Source organism: Lytechinus variegatus, chromosome 3 (genome assembly GCF_018143015.1).
Source record: "Lytechinus variegatus isolate NC3 chromosome 3, Lvar_3.0, whole genome shotgun sequence".
NCBI classification, from domain to species: Eukaryota; Metazoa; Echinodermata; class Echinoidea; order Temnopleuroida; family Toxopneustidae; genus Lytechinus; species Lytechinus variegatus.
The window spans coordinates 68,328,879-68,344,269 of NC_054742.1; the positions used below are offsets into that span (position 1 = coordinate 68,328,879).

The 15,391-nt window shown below is 39.0% G+C and overlaps 1 non-coding gene and 1 pseudogene across 1 annotated transcript; both read left to right on the forward strand.

Moving 5' to 3' along the window:
- Nucleotides 1-1,736: 1,736 nt before the first annotated feature.
- TRNAI-GAU lies at nucleotides 1,737-1,809 on the forward strand. The gene has a single exon. It is a non-coding gene; the product is annotated as a tRNA-Ile (tRNA).
- Nucleotides 1,810-3,659: 1,850 nt separating this feature from the next.
- On the forward strand, nucleotides 3,660-11,239 carry LOC121411766 (annotated as a pseudogene).
- Nucleotides 11,240-15,391: the final 4,152 nt, after the last annotated feature.

Genomic DNA, 15,391 nt, shown 5'->3' on the forward strand with positions numbered 1-15,391 from the left:
TATGAGCACACTTATTTTTTAAAAGCATTTTTTTTTTTTGGGGGGGGGGGGGTAGGTTCCCTGCAAGTACAGACAAGAATGGAATAATGACTTCAGCGTGTGGAGGAGCAAGACGTAGTCCAGCGGACTCGACAACCGAGCAGCAGATACTAAAGTTTATTCATTTATTTTTGTTTAAACAAGTGCACGCCAAGTTACCAATAATGCATATAGCATTTCCATTTATTTGAAAGCAAACTCTTTTATCCTGCTTTCAAATACATGGTAACTTGGCGTGCACTTGTTTGAACAAAATTAAATAAATAAACTTAAGTATCTGCTCGTCGGTTGTTCTGGACGTGACCCTTGTCCCCATACCGCGCGCCGCCCCTATTTTGTGTGTCTTTTTTTTTTTGGTTAATATTCGGGCAAATGAAAATGGGGGAAGGGAGTATTACTCAACAAATAAAAACATTTTAGGGGGCCTATACCCTATGACATAAACATCCCTAATCATCGGCCCTTAAAGAATAGGGGAAAAGAGTTACATGATCAACGCCTATAGGCCTAAGGGGTTGTCATATTATTTTCTTCCCATTTCCCTTCTCCTTTTCCTCCCCCCCCCCACTATAATTCTAAAACGATGGACGGCGACCGCCCCCTGTTACCTGTGTATAATGTAGCGCTGCCAGACCATTTAGGATCGTGGGTCCCTATACATAACATCCCCAATGGACCAACCACTGGGACAACTATAGACGTCCTTATAATCTCGAAGAACAACTGAAAACAATTTCCCCCTGTGGATAAAATGTTTTTGCGAGGGGCGGGCTGACAAATATGATAATGATTTCACAGGGGCATCAGGGCACTGGCGTACCTAGGATTTTCCAAAAGGGGGGCAAATTTTTTTGAGGATGTGTCCGCGAAAAAAATTGACGAGCAAAAAAAAAAGTCTTAAACAACAAATAAAGGATTTCTTACCACAAAACATATTGACCAGCAAAAAAAAGGTCCTCAACCCAAAAAAGGGGTTTGTTACCAGAAAAAATTGACAAGTTAAAAAAAAAGGGTCTTCAGGTTCAAAAGAGAGGGCACACGTCTGCTTTCAGTGCATTTTTACATAACACAAATTATTGATTTGTCTTCTCAAAAGGGGGAAAGGGGGCACGTCCCCTGGATCAGTTGTGACTCGTGAGGGAGAGGGGCAGTCTGCCCCCCCCCCTTAGGTACACTAGTGCATCAGGGTGATAACCCCTATATGATTTTTCAAGTGATGGTAAATGAAAAAGAGGAAAAAATTGGGTTGGAGGAGGAGGGGTAATACAGAGGAGGACGAAATGATAAATTGGTGCTGGGTAGCGCTGCTAATGGGTCTCCCCTTTTCATCAAAATATCTGGGGACCGTTTCATCAACATTTTTGTATGACAAGTTGTCAGATCTGACATCTTTCCTTGATTCTAATTGGCTGAGAGGCACTGTTACTATGGTAACTGTCGGATAAAATGGGACTTGTCGGATAAAACGCCCGACAAGTCCTTTCATGAAACGCTATATACCCAGGACACCCCTAAATAATAATCTATTTCAAATCATAACTGGATGATAGCCCCCAAAAGAAGATAACACCTTTTCACCATGAGAGTAATTCCAAAGTATCAGTATAAAAATACTGAAATTTCGTTTGGTACGCACAGATTCAAAATGATACTTAACTAAAATCAAGGATAACAAGGTCCACCAAAGGTACAGCTAAGGTCTGTTAGCTCAGTCGGCAGAGCGTCGTGCTGATAACGCGAAGGTCATGAGTTCGAGCCTCATATAGACCAAAAGCTTCTTTTTTAATCAATCATTATTTCCCTGAAATTCCCTCTATACCAATCTATATTATTTCACAAACAAACACAACCTGACTACCGTAAGTTTTATAGTGTGTTCTTTGTTTTAATTAACTAAATTGTATGACAATACCGCCTTCATTTACTGCATAGCTCTCATTATTCACTGAAGATATTCGACATATAAAAACGTAAAAAGGGAGAAAACTATAATCCGTGTGTAATGAACTAAAACTTTTGGGGTCAAACTTGTCGTATGAGGTATATTTTCAAAAGAGCTGCCCCCCCCCCCAGCACGCATGTGATAAGGACAACGAAAGCTAGTAAAGAATAATATTGATTTGAAGGCTGGGGAGGAGGCCGGGTGGGGGGGCACTCAGTATATAATGCATACACTCTTAAAAATATTGGGTAAAAATGCTCCACGATGGTAATTATGTATCCAACCAACATTGGGCATTTCTTTTGGGCATTATTATTTATCCATTGTGATGAAATCTTGCTCATTCTTAAGTAATTTCTGCTTATTTTTTAACCTTACTGGACAATATGCTTCCCGCATTGGGTAAAATACCGCCCAAAATTGGTTGGATACATAACTACCCTCGTGCTGGTTAAAATTTTGCCCAATATTTTTTACAGTGTAGTGGGTATGTGCTGCGGAGGGGACCCTCATTTTTACACTCAAATTTCCGTTCCAATAATATTTAAGGCATAGCATTTTTGTCTTATTGAGAAAAAGAACAAAGAAAGCCGCTCCAAAGCATAGCATTTTCTTCTTATCGAGAAAAAAAAGAAGAAAGAAATCCACTCCAAAGCTTCGTTAATTTTTCGTTACGCAGTTCCGGTCGCATTGATCTGCTACAATGAGCTGCAATTTTGGTGAAAAGCGGCCGCAGAGCACTGTCCGACCATCGCCTCTGCGCGAGCGCACCCGGCGGCCGTGCCGCCGGGCTAGCTGAATAATACACACATACCCGTTCCATAGGCATGATAGGGATGCATACACACTCACACGCCGGCGATCCATTACAAGGACCCCCGTTTTCGCAAACATTTGTAGTTCCGAAGCCCGTTCTGAGGACCCTCCTTTTTACAATAAGCCCGCTCCGCAAGGCCCCCGTTTTTTGTCTCGCCCGCGGCACACCCCCACCACTTTTTTGGTCGAGTGCCCCCCCCCCCGGGGGGGGGGGGGGGAGGAGGGTACATTTTACGAGAACAAAAGCGGAAAGACTTGAAAGGCTTCAATCGTAATTACGAACAAAAAGTAACCGATTATAGGTCGCTATCTACGAAAGCGTCTTGAATATAGATTTTACGAATAAGCAATAAAAAGTATTAAGAACGACCTGTACAATCAAAGAAATTAAAAAAAGAAAAATAGATACAAGATCCCCCAAAACCTTAAAACAAAATAAACACGACTATATCGATATTTACGGAGAAATTTCCCGACAAAGGTACACCGCTGTCAACAACGCCATCCTACTTGGAATTTTATAAATTAGTGTAAGCTTTCCTAAAATAAAAATTGACATCATAACTTAATGCATCAAGCGGTTTTGCATAATTGAAGGAGGAGAAACAATTAACATGATTAAGGTTGTACAGTCCAAACTCGTAAAAAAATATAATAGGCTGATCACGAGATGAAGGTTCTGAAGAAGAAGGTTGTTATGTCGTGTTCGGGTTACACGCAGCCAACGCTCTTCTGACATTAAAAACGATCATTGATAATTGGAGCGTATACCAGGATGTTTTGTAACTTCTACATACCTCTAAAAGAACATGATATTTATAAGAAAATATCCTGGTAGTCCTACATGTAAACATTTATCAGAGCAATCTTGTAATCGACATGATCGGGGCATTGCTAAATTAATAATTGGGCGTTGTTCACTTGACAAGCTTGTGTAAAGCACATTCTTCTTCTAGACAAAGTTTAGGCCTACTACAAAACAAAGTGAAACATCGTTGAAGGGAAAGTGTGTTTGTAGTTGTTTTAATGAATTCAAATCTCCTCAATTACAAGACATGGTTTGAAGCCTTCACCGTGATAATACCGTTCTTATCTTTGAACTGTTTGAAAGCTGCGGAACCGTCTTTGGAGAGTCAATTTTCATCGGCGATCATAACTGTCAAAGGAACAAAGTTCTACCGAATTGGTTTGGTAAGACCAAAGTAACTTGAAGTACGTACAGAAGAGCAGCTCTATTATCCTTTAAGGAACATCCAAGATTAAAACAATGGCGTTTCATGATGATAAAGAGGCGAAACACTTCATGCCAAATTCATCCGACGTCCATGATGCCACAAAGTCAGGATGGGAAATGATGACGACACCGGGGGCGACACCAGCTTTCACCAACAGCGGTCATCATGACGATGGTCATTTCATGAACCACACGATGGCCAACATGACCAAGGCAACGATCTCGGCTTTGAATGAATCGATGGCATGGAATCTCAAAACGACAACCACGGCGGTGGTGGATCACATGACGACCACCACGGCCATGACGGCGGAGGAGAATGCGCCCGGGATGATTGCGGATGTGATGTCGATGGTGTACGGCATGCAGAACGAAACGATTTCGGTGTTGATACCGAGTACCAACCCGATGGCCATATCGATGGGAGAGCTTTACTACGTCCGCACGATAACGACAATCATGATGACCGTCGCCTTTGCGATGGTAAATCTTGCCATGGGTGCGTCTATTGGAAAGGTATGATTACAAAATATGATATCTCAAGTCACTCTATAATTCAAAGCAACGTACGAGATTAAAAAAAACAGTAATCGAAGATAACATTATTTAAAAGCAATTAAGGACAGGGCCAAGTGAGCTTAGGGCAACCGCGCCCCTATAATTTGTCACTAGGTGAAATAATTGCAAAAAAAATGAGTGACAACAAAAAAACAGAAGAGATTCTAAAATATATGTATCATATTACCCTTGTATAAAGTTTTGATAGGGGGTCTACATTTTACAAGCTCTGCTTTTTAGTAGGCCCCTCCACTTTTTTCATTTCATTGCTACGTTTCAATCCTGCATATGTTATGCATTTTTTTTCATTGTAAACATGATTACGAAATGTACTTTGATGATTGTGGAATATGAATATATCAATAAATAAATAAATAAATAAAATAAATAAATAAATAAATATATGTCTAGTTACACATTTTTCAAGGATATATTTTTACTTTAATGACGAATGCAATATGAATGCAGAATTCACAGAGTATGAATCATTGATCTGGGTGGTTCATATACGGGGGGTGGCACGTGAACTTCTGGTCACCAACAAAATTGTTCTACACTGTTAAAAATACTAGTAATTTTAGAAAGTAAAAGCATTAGTCTTCCTTTCCATCAGGTTTTCCTTCGATTTCATTTCCTTCTGGCTTTTTTTTTTTTGGGGGGGGGTATAGTGGAGAAGGTTGTATACCTCTGTTTCTGTTTATGTTTATGGTAACTCCCGTAGGAACTCGGCAGGACGGCTCTTTTGCTGGTAAACGTCAAGCTGGTATAAAACCAATTACCAATAGGAAACATTTTACTCTATAGGTTAATCAGTCATAGTGGCTGACGTTATAGACGACAGATATTACTCTCGGGTCTTTTTATCAAAGCGCAGACAGTGGATGAGTGGGGATTCGAACTCACAACCTTGCGATTGTGAGTCATAAGCTCTAACCACTGGACCACACGACCCATCTAGTCAGTGCTTAGGTCTACAATTCAAATAAAAAGATCTGTTCCATAAAACAATGTTCACATAAATTGTTAAAAAAATAAAATCTGGCTTTATCCCTTGACCAGGTTGAATTGGCTCGTCAATGGCGTGTCCCTGGGGCTGTCTTGGTTGGATGTCTGGTACAGTTCTTGGTGTTTCCTGTTTTTGCCTTTGCCATAGTCAGCATGTTCAAGCTACCCACACCCTACGTCACCGGGATGCTGCTGGTCGCGATCTGCCCCGGGGAGCTATGGCCGACGTCGTCACCTTCTTTATTGACGGTAACATCTCAGTTTGGTAAGGATCGTAACTTATGGTGGGGCAGATATTTTCGATGATGACAATGGAATCGAGTACATTTGGTTCTTTAATGAAATTTGATACAAAAAACACTTCCTTGACCATTTCGGTTGCTTCTCTCCCTCGCTTACATGTTTCCTGCCAATGTCCCATTGATTTCCTTGTACCTTCTTAACGAGCCAAGCCACCTATTAATCGATATGATATCGCGAGTGGTACTGGTACTTATGTCCCTTGGATACATGGCAAACTATCAACTTAAAACTAAAATTTTAATTGTTAGATAAGGCATCCAATGACGCCATCATCGTAAAACAAGAATGCAGGCTATATACATTTCTTTATATATTCGTTCGAGAATAGGCCTACCGTCTGCTTACTCTAGAGCAGAGGCGTCGATCCGGGGGGGGGGGGCAGGGGGCGATCGCCCAACCAATGAAAATATGGGGGGCAAACATCACGTCCCCCCCCCCACACACACACACACAATTCCGGATATGCAAAAATAAAATAAGATTGTAATGTTACACAGAAATCGGCAAGCGAGATTTAGATACACAACTCGTTCTTTATTTAAAATCGTGCTCAAAATGTCCGCTTTTCAGATTGGAATATACAATTTTTTAGCTCGCACTTCGCGCTCGCATCATTTTTTAAAGGCAAAAACCCATACTTTTCATGATTAAATAGGTGAATGTTCCGTTTTTAGTTCTTAACCTGAAAAGGACTCCCGCTTCGATTTGCAATAATCGGTTACTGGATATATACCTTGTTCTTAAAAAAAAACGCTCTGACTCCATTTAACTGTCCTTTTTTCATAACTGGATGGAATAAGAAGAGAGAAAAAGAACATTTTGGTGTGTTTTTTTTAAATAATATTTTACTTATTTCTTTGGTGAAATTGTACCTTTTTTTGGTTGAATTTTATTTATTATTGGATCCTTATTCTGTTACATGGATATGCCCGCATGTGTGGAAAAGGTGTTGTCACTTCCCGCTTTATATGACAATAGAGACTTTATAATTCGAACCTTCTAAAAGTCGATTAATCGTTTAAGTCAGACCAGATTAAAGTCGTGTTACATAATATGCGGGGACATATGTTTTATCATATCTCCTATAAGTCGAATTTCGCATAGTTAAGATTTATGTGGGACGCCCCAAGGGACTGTGATAGATTCACCTACAATACATAAAAAGTATTCTTCATGATTATTAAATCCTGGAGTATTTTATCAATAGTTTGTCCCACAAGTTGTCAGAGCTGACATCTTTCCTTGATTTTGACTGACTGAGAGGCAAAAGTGTTTCTATGGTCAAATCGGATACCATAAGACTTGTCGGATAAAACGTCCGACAAGTCCTTTAATGAAAGAAACGCTTCCTTGATGTTGTTATTATGTTCGCATGTATGAATAAAATGATATTGATATATATATATTAAGTCTATGTCCCAGATTATTTTTTTTATATTCATATCATGTCCCCCCCCCCCTCTCTCTCTCTCTTTCAGCGTGAGTATGGTACTCATCTCGACGGTGGTATCAATGGGCTACGTCCCCGTCATGCTCCTCATCATCTCTGGTGGAGCAGTGTCGGCCTCTGTCGCAGTCTCCATGTGGGCCATCGGAGTGGCCATCTTCATCATCGCCGTACCCCTTGCGGTCGGTGTCCTCATCAGATCGTGCAAGGAGAGCTGGGCTAACGTCGTTACCGTGGTATGATACCAGAATTTATTATTTTAGTCATTGGTTGTTAGGAGTCGGGAGGTGAAGAAAAAAAGAGGGATTTCTTTTAAGAAATTGCATGCACACTCTAACAAAACGATCGAATCAAATTCTTAGTGCATTTCCTTAAAAAAAGAATTCTTGCCAATAAAATCTTTTAATCTGTATTCAAGGTATCAGGGGCGGATCCAGGATTTTCCAAAGGGGAGGGAAAACATTTTCCAATGAAAATTTGACAAGCCAAAAAAAGTCATCACTTTCAAAGGGGGGGGGCACACTCGGGTAAAACGGTAGGTATATTTACATTACAAATTTGATTATGGTTCTCAAAAAGGGGCACGGGCCGGCGGCTGTGCCCCCCCCCTGGATCCGCCAGTACAAGGTATCTCTTCAGACTTAAGTACCGGTATTTGTTTTTAGAATGTATTTTTCAATAAAAAATGACAAGCAAAAAATACCCGGGATCACTACAATAAATATTTCATCATTTTAAAGAATAAGCAAAGTCATCCGAGAATGAGAGGGCAGGGCACATGTCATTCTGTTCTATAGTATCATAGACCTATCATTCAGCCCCACCCCCGATTCCAATAAGGACTAAATAACACCTACATTGTATTTTTTTTTGTATACTAAGTACATTGTATACTAAATTTAAAACGATTCATAAAAGACAAAAGGATGGAGGATGGAGATGAAACACAAAAAAAACTTTTGTGAAGTATATAGGGGGTAATTTTTTTTGTACGAAATATGATCCATCGAGGCACATTGATGCGACATATTACAAATTCATTGATATTTAATCTGTGTGGTTGTGGCAACGTTTTGGGACATCTCCCCTTCGTCCCTAATATCAAAAAATGATAATAATAAAACGTCGAGGGGTGCACATACTATTCAGTCCACAACATGATTGTATTTTTCATTCTAGCTTGGCATCACCGGGGGTCTCTTGGTCTACCTCGCCAACTCCCTCGTCCACCTCATCATCCATACACAGACCTTCCATGCTCCTTGCAGGGTGTACATCGCCGTCATCATCGTCGTCGTCATCGGTTTCCTCCTGACGTTGTTCATCGCTTACCTCTTTGGACAGCATCCCATTTCCCGCCACACCCTGGCCACCCACGCCATCTTCCACAATACGTCACTGACGTAAGTATAGGCCCTATGAAACAGGATGGGAAATAAGTTGTGTTGAACTGTTCTCTCAATATTTGATAGTGAACACGTGTATTTGGATGCATGGATCACCAAAACCGAATTTTCCCGAATAAATTCGGACCAATTCTGCCCGAATATGGCCTGTGATTCGGATGGATTCGGTGGTTTCGGAACCTATTCGCCTCTGATTCGGTGAGCTCCCCGAATAGAGAGGAATGGGTCCGGAATAGGTCCCTACTTAGCAAAGAATCGCCAAGAATTGACCCGAATCAATTTTGGCCATCCCGAATAAAGCCGAAAGCCACCCGAATAGTTGCAAGAATTGAGACAAAGGTGCCCAGAATCGAGCCGAATGTGACCCGATTGCTCCTATATAGCAGAGTGACGACACGAATGTTGACCCGTATCGGAACGAATATGGTCAAATGCGCCGATGGATCTCGGAACGTTACTCCGCGATACGAAAAGGTCCGAATTTTCCCAGATCACTCCGAATCCCAACCAAATGTCATCCGAACACATCCCAAATGTGCCCAAATGAAATTTTTCGTCACATTCGGAAGTATTTTGGAGGGTATTCGGCTGGTTTTGAACATTTCAAAACGAGCCGAATTCCTCCGCAAATGTTCCCAAATCCCTCCCGAATTTTCTTGCATTCGCGGATGGAGAACTATGGGAGCTTATAAAATGTCACCCAGGTGTTCATAATCTCATCATGTCTACATCTCTTAGGGAGAAGGATAAGATGACGAGATCTCGGATCTCGTCATGTCTACATCCCACGGGAGAGATGATCAGATGACAAGATCTCGGATCCAAGATTTTGTCATCTGATCATCTCTTCTAAAAGATGTAAACACGACGAGATCCAAGATCTTGTCTTCTGATCATCTCTCGCATGGGACGTAGACATGACGAGATCCGAGATCTTGCCATCTTATCCTATTTCCTAAGAGATGTAGACATGACAAGATGATTATATATATGAACATCTGGTGGCACTTTTAAGCTTCCATAGAGAAGAGAATACTCCCTAAACCAACCGAATACGTGTATTCGGATGGAATCGGAGCTAATTCGGTTCTGGTGTAACCCTAGGTTTTTAGAGAGTAAAACGACTTACATCTCCATCTTTTACTTTCTCCCTTCTCTTTCATTCAAATTTTTTTTCTTGTTTTCCCCTTTTTTTTCTTCACCATTTGAAAAAAAAATCTATGCGGTAACCCTTTGTACCCAGTAGCGCCACCCGGGCTTATTTGTAAAGCAACATGGTGGTGGTGACGAGTAGGGTCTATGTACAAAATTTATTAATGTCTTTGCTTTTGATTTTGTTTCCAAATTTCCTACATTCAATCCAGTATGATCATCCTGTGTACCGTCTTTTACGCTGATCCCATTGGCGACAACTCATCGTCGTCCCTTCGATCTACGGGCCGATCACGGGCATGTTCGGCATCATCTACATCATCGTCTACCTGACGACGTCGACGGTCACCAGCGACGGCAACCAACATCCCGAGGCTTACCAACCCATCAATGAGGAGCCACAGGGTAGGACTGTTTATCCTGACTAAACAGGGTTATGTCAGTAGAAGATATAGCTGGAATGGGGAGGGGAGAGTGCTGGGAGGGCCTTCTCGAGATCTCAGCCGCGGAACGCGCTTTTGCGCCTAAAATCGGCACGCACTGTCTCCCGCCAATATCTTATAAATTGCATCCATAATTTTCGAAATATTATTTGATTTGATTAATTAAGCTGATTACTGTTCACTAATTATATCACCTGTCCTGTATTTTTTTCCGGGATGAAGCTCAGTAAAGTCGAAAAATATTCTTTAAAAAAAAAACATGAAGAACATATTTGAATACTCAATTAAGAACATAAGAATTTCATTCAGCACTGCGCATCAATAATTGGAATCGCTTTCATTTGGGCTGCCGTGGTCTCAGTCACCATTTTAACATCGATCGGCGCCTTTTGGTGTAGTGTATATATCTTGTCTCGAGCCTCAATCTGTTTGAGTGTTGTATATGGAAAGAGGGTTGTGAGGCATGTATACACCTAACCGAACATAACTGAGTTTAAAACAATGTAAACACGCGCACAATAATAAATACGTTCCATCTTTGACATTCATGACATTTTTATTCTTTTCAGGTAATGGCGAGTACATGACGCTAGAAGATGGTGATAACAATACGAATGTCAGGATGGGCGGATTCCGGCTGAAAATGAAAGATTATGAAGAAGTCAACGGAACAGTGACTGCCTACTGATTATAAATTACTTCTTATCATTAGCTTTATCACTTTCGCTTTGTTTTGGGGGAGTTACAAGGTATCTCCTGCTGTGATTCAAATTGAGATTTATCAAAAAGTATATCTTGGATGTTGAATAAGAAGGGGAGGAGGGGATTATGTGATAATTTGATAAATTTCACTTCAACTTGTAAATATAGTATTATGGAAAGTGTGGAAAAAATATTTAAAAAATCACTAATTTATACTAATTTTTCCCATGAGACGTCATAAACAAAATCTGTGTCAATGTGATTTTTTTTAATGTTACAGTATCGTGGCAATGTTGAATATCAACGTATTCACTATACACTGCAAAAACTCAGGTGTTGATTTAACACCAGCCCGGAATCTTTATATGTCCACACCAGAGAAGTGTTAAACAACACCAGTTTCCTTTTGGTCTAACACCAGATAGTTATTTATACACACCAATTGGTATTAAAACAGCATCGGTTTGATTCCAAACTGGTGTTGTTTCAATACTTCTCTGGTGTGGACATATACATGTATAGATTCCGGGCTGGTGTTAAATCAACACCGAAGTTTTTGCAGTGTATCCTTGGACAACAGACATAGGAGGGAGATTAAAATAAAATAGGGTGGGTGTATAGAAACACTCATAACAAAATTTTAAACATGTTTAATTCGTCTTTCCGAGATACATCCGAATGAATTCACATCATATCAAATGAAAATTTCAATACCTTAAATTTGATAAATTAGTATTAATTTGCGATAATTAATTGGATTTTTATAGTATGCAGTGGGGGTACCTTGAAGAGAGAACATAATTATTTAGGGAAATACATTACTCCAAGTTTTAAACGGCAGTGTGTAAATATATGTATATTGATTATAAAAATGTTATAATTATTCCTGGTTATTATGCCTCTAAGCTTCATGTATTTTTGTGTAGGATATACATATTTTGTGATTTGAAAAAAAAGGCCAAGATATAAAAAGTATTGATTTTGCATGATGCAGTATGTTTTGAATGTATCGTTATTATAGTCAAATCATTGCATTTATTCATGTAAGTGGTATTGTATAGACCTACTGTATATAAAGATGAAAATAAAAATAATGAAAATATATATCTTTCAACTCGAAAGATGAAAGTGATCGGGGCCCGGGTACACAAACGGTTGCAATTAAATGCAACTCGAAATAGTTACTGAATGCAATTTGATTGCCATTGTATATATTAGATGCGCAATTCAAGAATTGCACTTTTTTTTAGGTTGTGTTTAAACACTGATGGTTTTATAGATACAAAAAATTATCAACGTTATAACTTTGTTACAAACCATCTACAAACGTTCAAATTAATATTGTGAATGTTAATTGTTCCTCTTCGTTTGTACCTGTACACTGGGATTACACTGCCATCATTGGTATAGGACTTAGTTCATATCTTCTTCAGATTTCTTTTTATGGGAGTATTTTTGTTTGATTTTCTCTTTGATAAGTGTGTATTATGATCATGAAGGTTTTTAAGATTATCTGAATCATTCTAACGTTTACGAGAACACTGTAAAAATGCAGGTAAAAAAAACATGCATAATGTTTAAGCCTGTCACTCTAACAAGTTTTTCAAATAACGTGTTTAAAAGTTTAAACAGTTGTTTAAAAAAAAACAGTTGAGTGACGGGCTTAAACAACATGCTTAAAATTTTAAACAGCGTTTTTACAGTGAGGGTGTTTAATCTCGGTCGGTATGCACATTGCTCAACAAGGCGAATCTAGATGGGTAGCTCTTTAACTTATTTTTCGGGGGGTGAAAATTGCGTTTTCCTGTAAATTTTGTGAATTCCTTGTTCCGCCTGAATTTCATGATTTTTTTGCGCCTAGCGTATCGCGGAAAACTAGGGACTCTAGCATCTGCATTTTAAAAACAAACGAGAAGCAAATAATATGAATGATGATTGTAAATATTTGTAAATTGAATTTCAAAACCTTCTCTTAACCCCCTCTTCCTGAAAATCGTAGCAGCTCCCTTTACCATTTAATTCATAATTATGATTGTGAATGTCTTAAATCTATGGTGCGGATTTGATATCATGTTTGTATGAATAAATTTATTTGGTCGGAATTTCGACAGAAATTTAAATAATTGCGTGTTGTTTCTTGTTGGTATATGAAACACGTTTTTTGATTGGGCTGAATTTTCAGGATATTGTGGCTCTTTGATATTATGATGTAAGGTAAGGGTTTGAAGGGTCTTTTCAAAAGAAAACTTTAAAAACAGAAACACATAAATGAGAATTAATATCCTCAAACTTTTATTCATTGGTTATTTTGAATCAATCACTTCATGATGAAACATGTTATGAAATTTAATGTAATAAGATGGCGCTCGAAATATTCGAACCACGAGTTCTACCTCTCTATCTTTTTATCTATCTATCTATCTGCATCTTTCTATTCCTTCTGAAAGTCCCCTCCCCCAAATATCAATTATATCATTGGCTTGTAAATTCCTTAGATTGCTTTTTATGTTGAGAAAAAATAGGTTTACTTGAATGAAAACAATTATATGCATATCTATATAAAGCATAGACGTTTGACCATGAAACAAGTGAGGGGGGGGGGGTACCTCTCTATTAAAAAATTGAAAAGGGTCACTATCAATTCATAAGTACCATTTTTAAGACTAAAATCAAAATGTTGTGAATCTTATAATTCACATCGAGATTTCTATTATCTCTGAATTATTACTAAAATTTCCATGATAGTGTCATTGTTTAGAATATGAAATGGGGGGGGGGGGTCCATAGTGATAAATAAGTGATGATGAAACTATCAAGAATGTATTTACTCTTTTCTCCTCGAGCGTTTTTTGTGTTTATGAAGATGAGCCCTTTCGATCAGTCTGTTCTAGAAACCTGATAAAATGATATGCATATAGAACAACAACCATTCTCTATTGCGACAAAGTAACCCGCTTTCTCTGATTTTGAATAGAAAAGAAAAGAAAAAATCTATTCGCTCTTGACTTGTTTTAATTTCCCACTTCTACCCTTTTTACACAGGATTTTCTTAACCCGGACTATCGCTACCCCGTACTATCCTTAACCCCGTACTAATTTTTTCCTTTTCACACATGCCAAATTGTTATTGCTAACCCCGGATAAGGAATGCTTGCTTTTTACACACGAAACTCGCTAACCCCGGACTAGTGGTTTTTGTCGATCATTCGTAGCACAAATTCTTCACTCGTACACTTTTTACACACGCTAAAATTCCCTTAACCCCTTACTATAGGTGGGGCTAAATTGCTATTTAGCCCCACCTATAGTACGGGGTTAAGCAAGCTTAGCCCAATTTCGTTTTACACTAGCGATCTTAACCCCGTACTATCACCGCAATTGCTGGGATAACCCTGCTTTTTTGCAGGGCCAAATAATCCCGTACTATAGGTGGGGTTAGCCCACTTTGCAAAAATGCTGTGTAAAAAGAAAGTGGGCTAAGCTTAACCCCGTACTAAAGGTGGGGCTAAATGGCAATTTAGCCCCACCTATAGTACGGGGTAAAGAAATTTTAGCCTGTGTATAAAAAGGGTATATGTTATGACTTCTCAAGATCCAGCTGAGGCAGGTGTAACTATTCTCAGGTACCTTAAGCCCTGCTCAAGACCTCATAATAATGGGTACTTTCAGAGGCGTAAAGAGCCCAAATTTATAGGAGGCATAGGGGAGATAGGGGTTAGTTGGAACGCGGGGTAAGTTGAAACATTGTAATTTTTTAACGCCTTTAAATAAATTTATGCAATACTGCCCTGAATTTGCTGCTATTATCAACAGCCATCCACCATATTACAGACAACACATGTGCAACAAGCCTGGTGAAGTGCGGAACCATTGTTTTTTCACCTTCTGAGTAATTTTTTTTTCTCTTTCAGAAATTTTGTATTATCTCAGAGAAGTTTATAGATCAAGTTGGGCTGTTTGGGGGTATAATGGACACTTGTACCAAGCTACAAAATAAGGTTATTAATATGCCAAAGTGAAGCTCCTTTTTTTTGTGCTGTAAGTTTATAAATGTCAAATGAGCCTCTGGCGTTAGTTTGAAAAAATGTTCCAATTTACCCCAAACATAATTATGAATAAAAACATTGGATATAAGAAAAAAAATGTATACAGTATTTCACACTCTTTGGTCAATTTGAGCCACCTCCCCCTATCATGGCATTGTTCTTGGTGTTATTATCATGACACAAGACATTCACATTCCCGTTTTCTTGTCCCATATCATTCAAAAGTTCTTGGACTTTGCCTCCACACTACAAAATCACTGTCAAAGTTCTAATTATTTTGAAGTAGTATAAACTGATC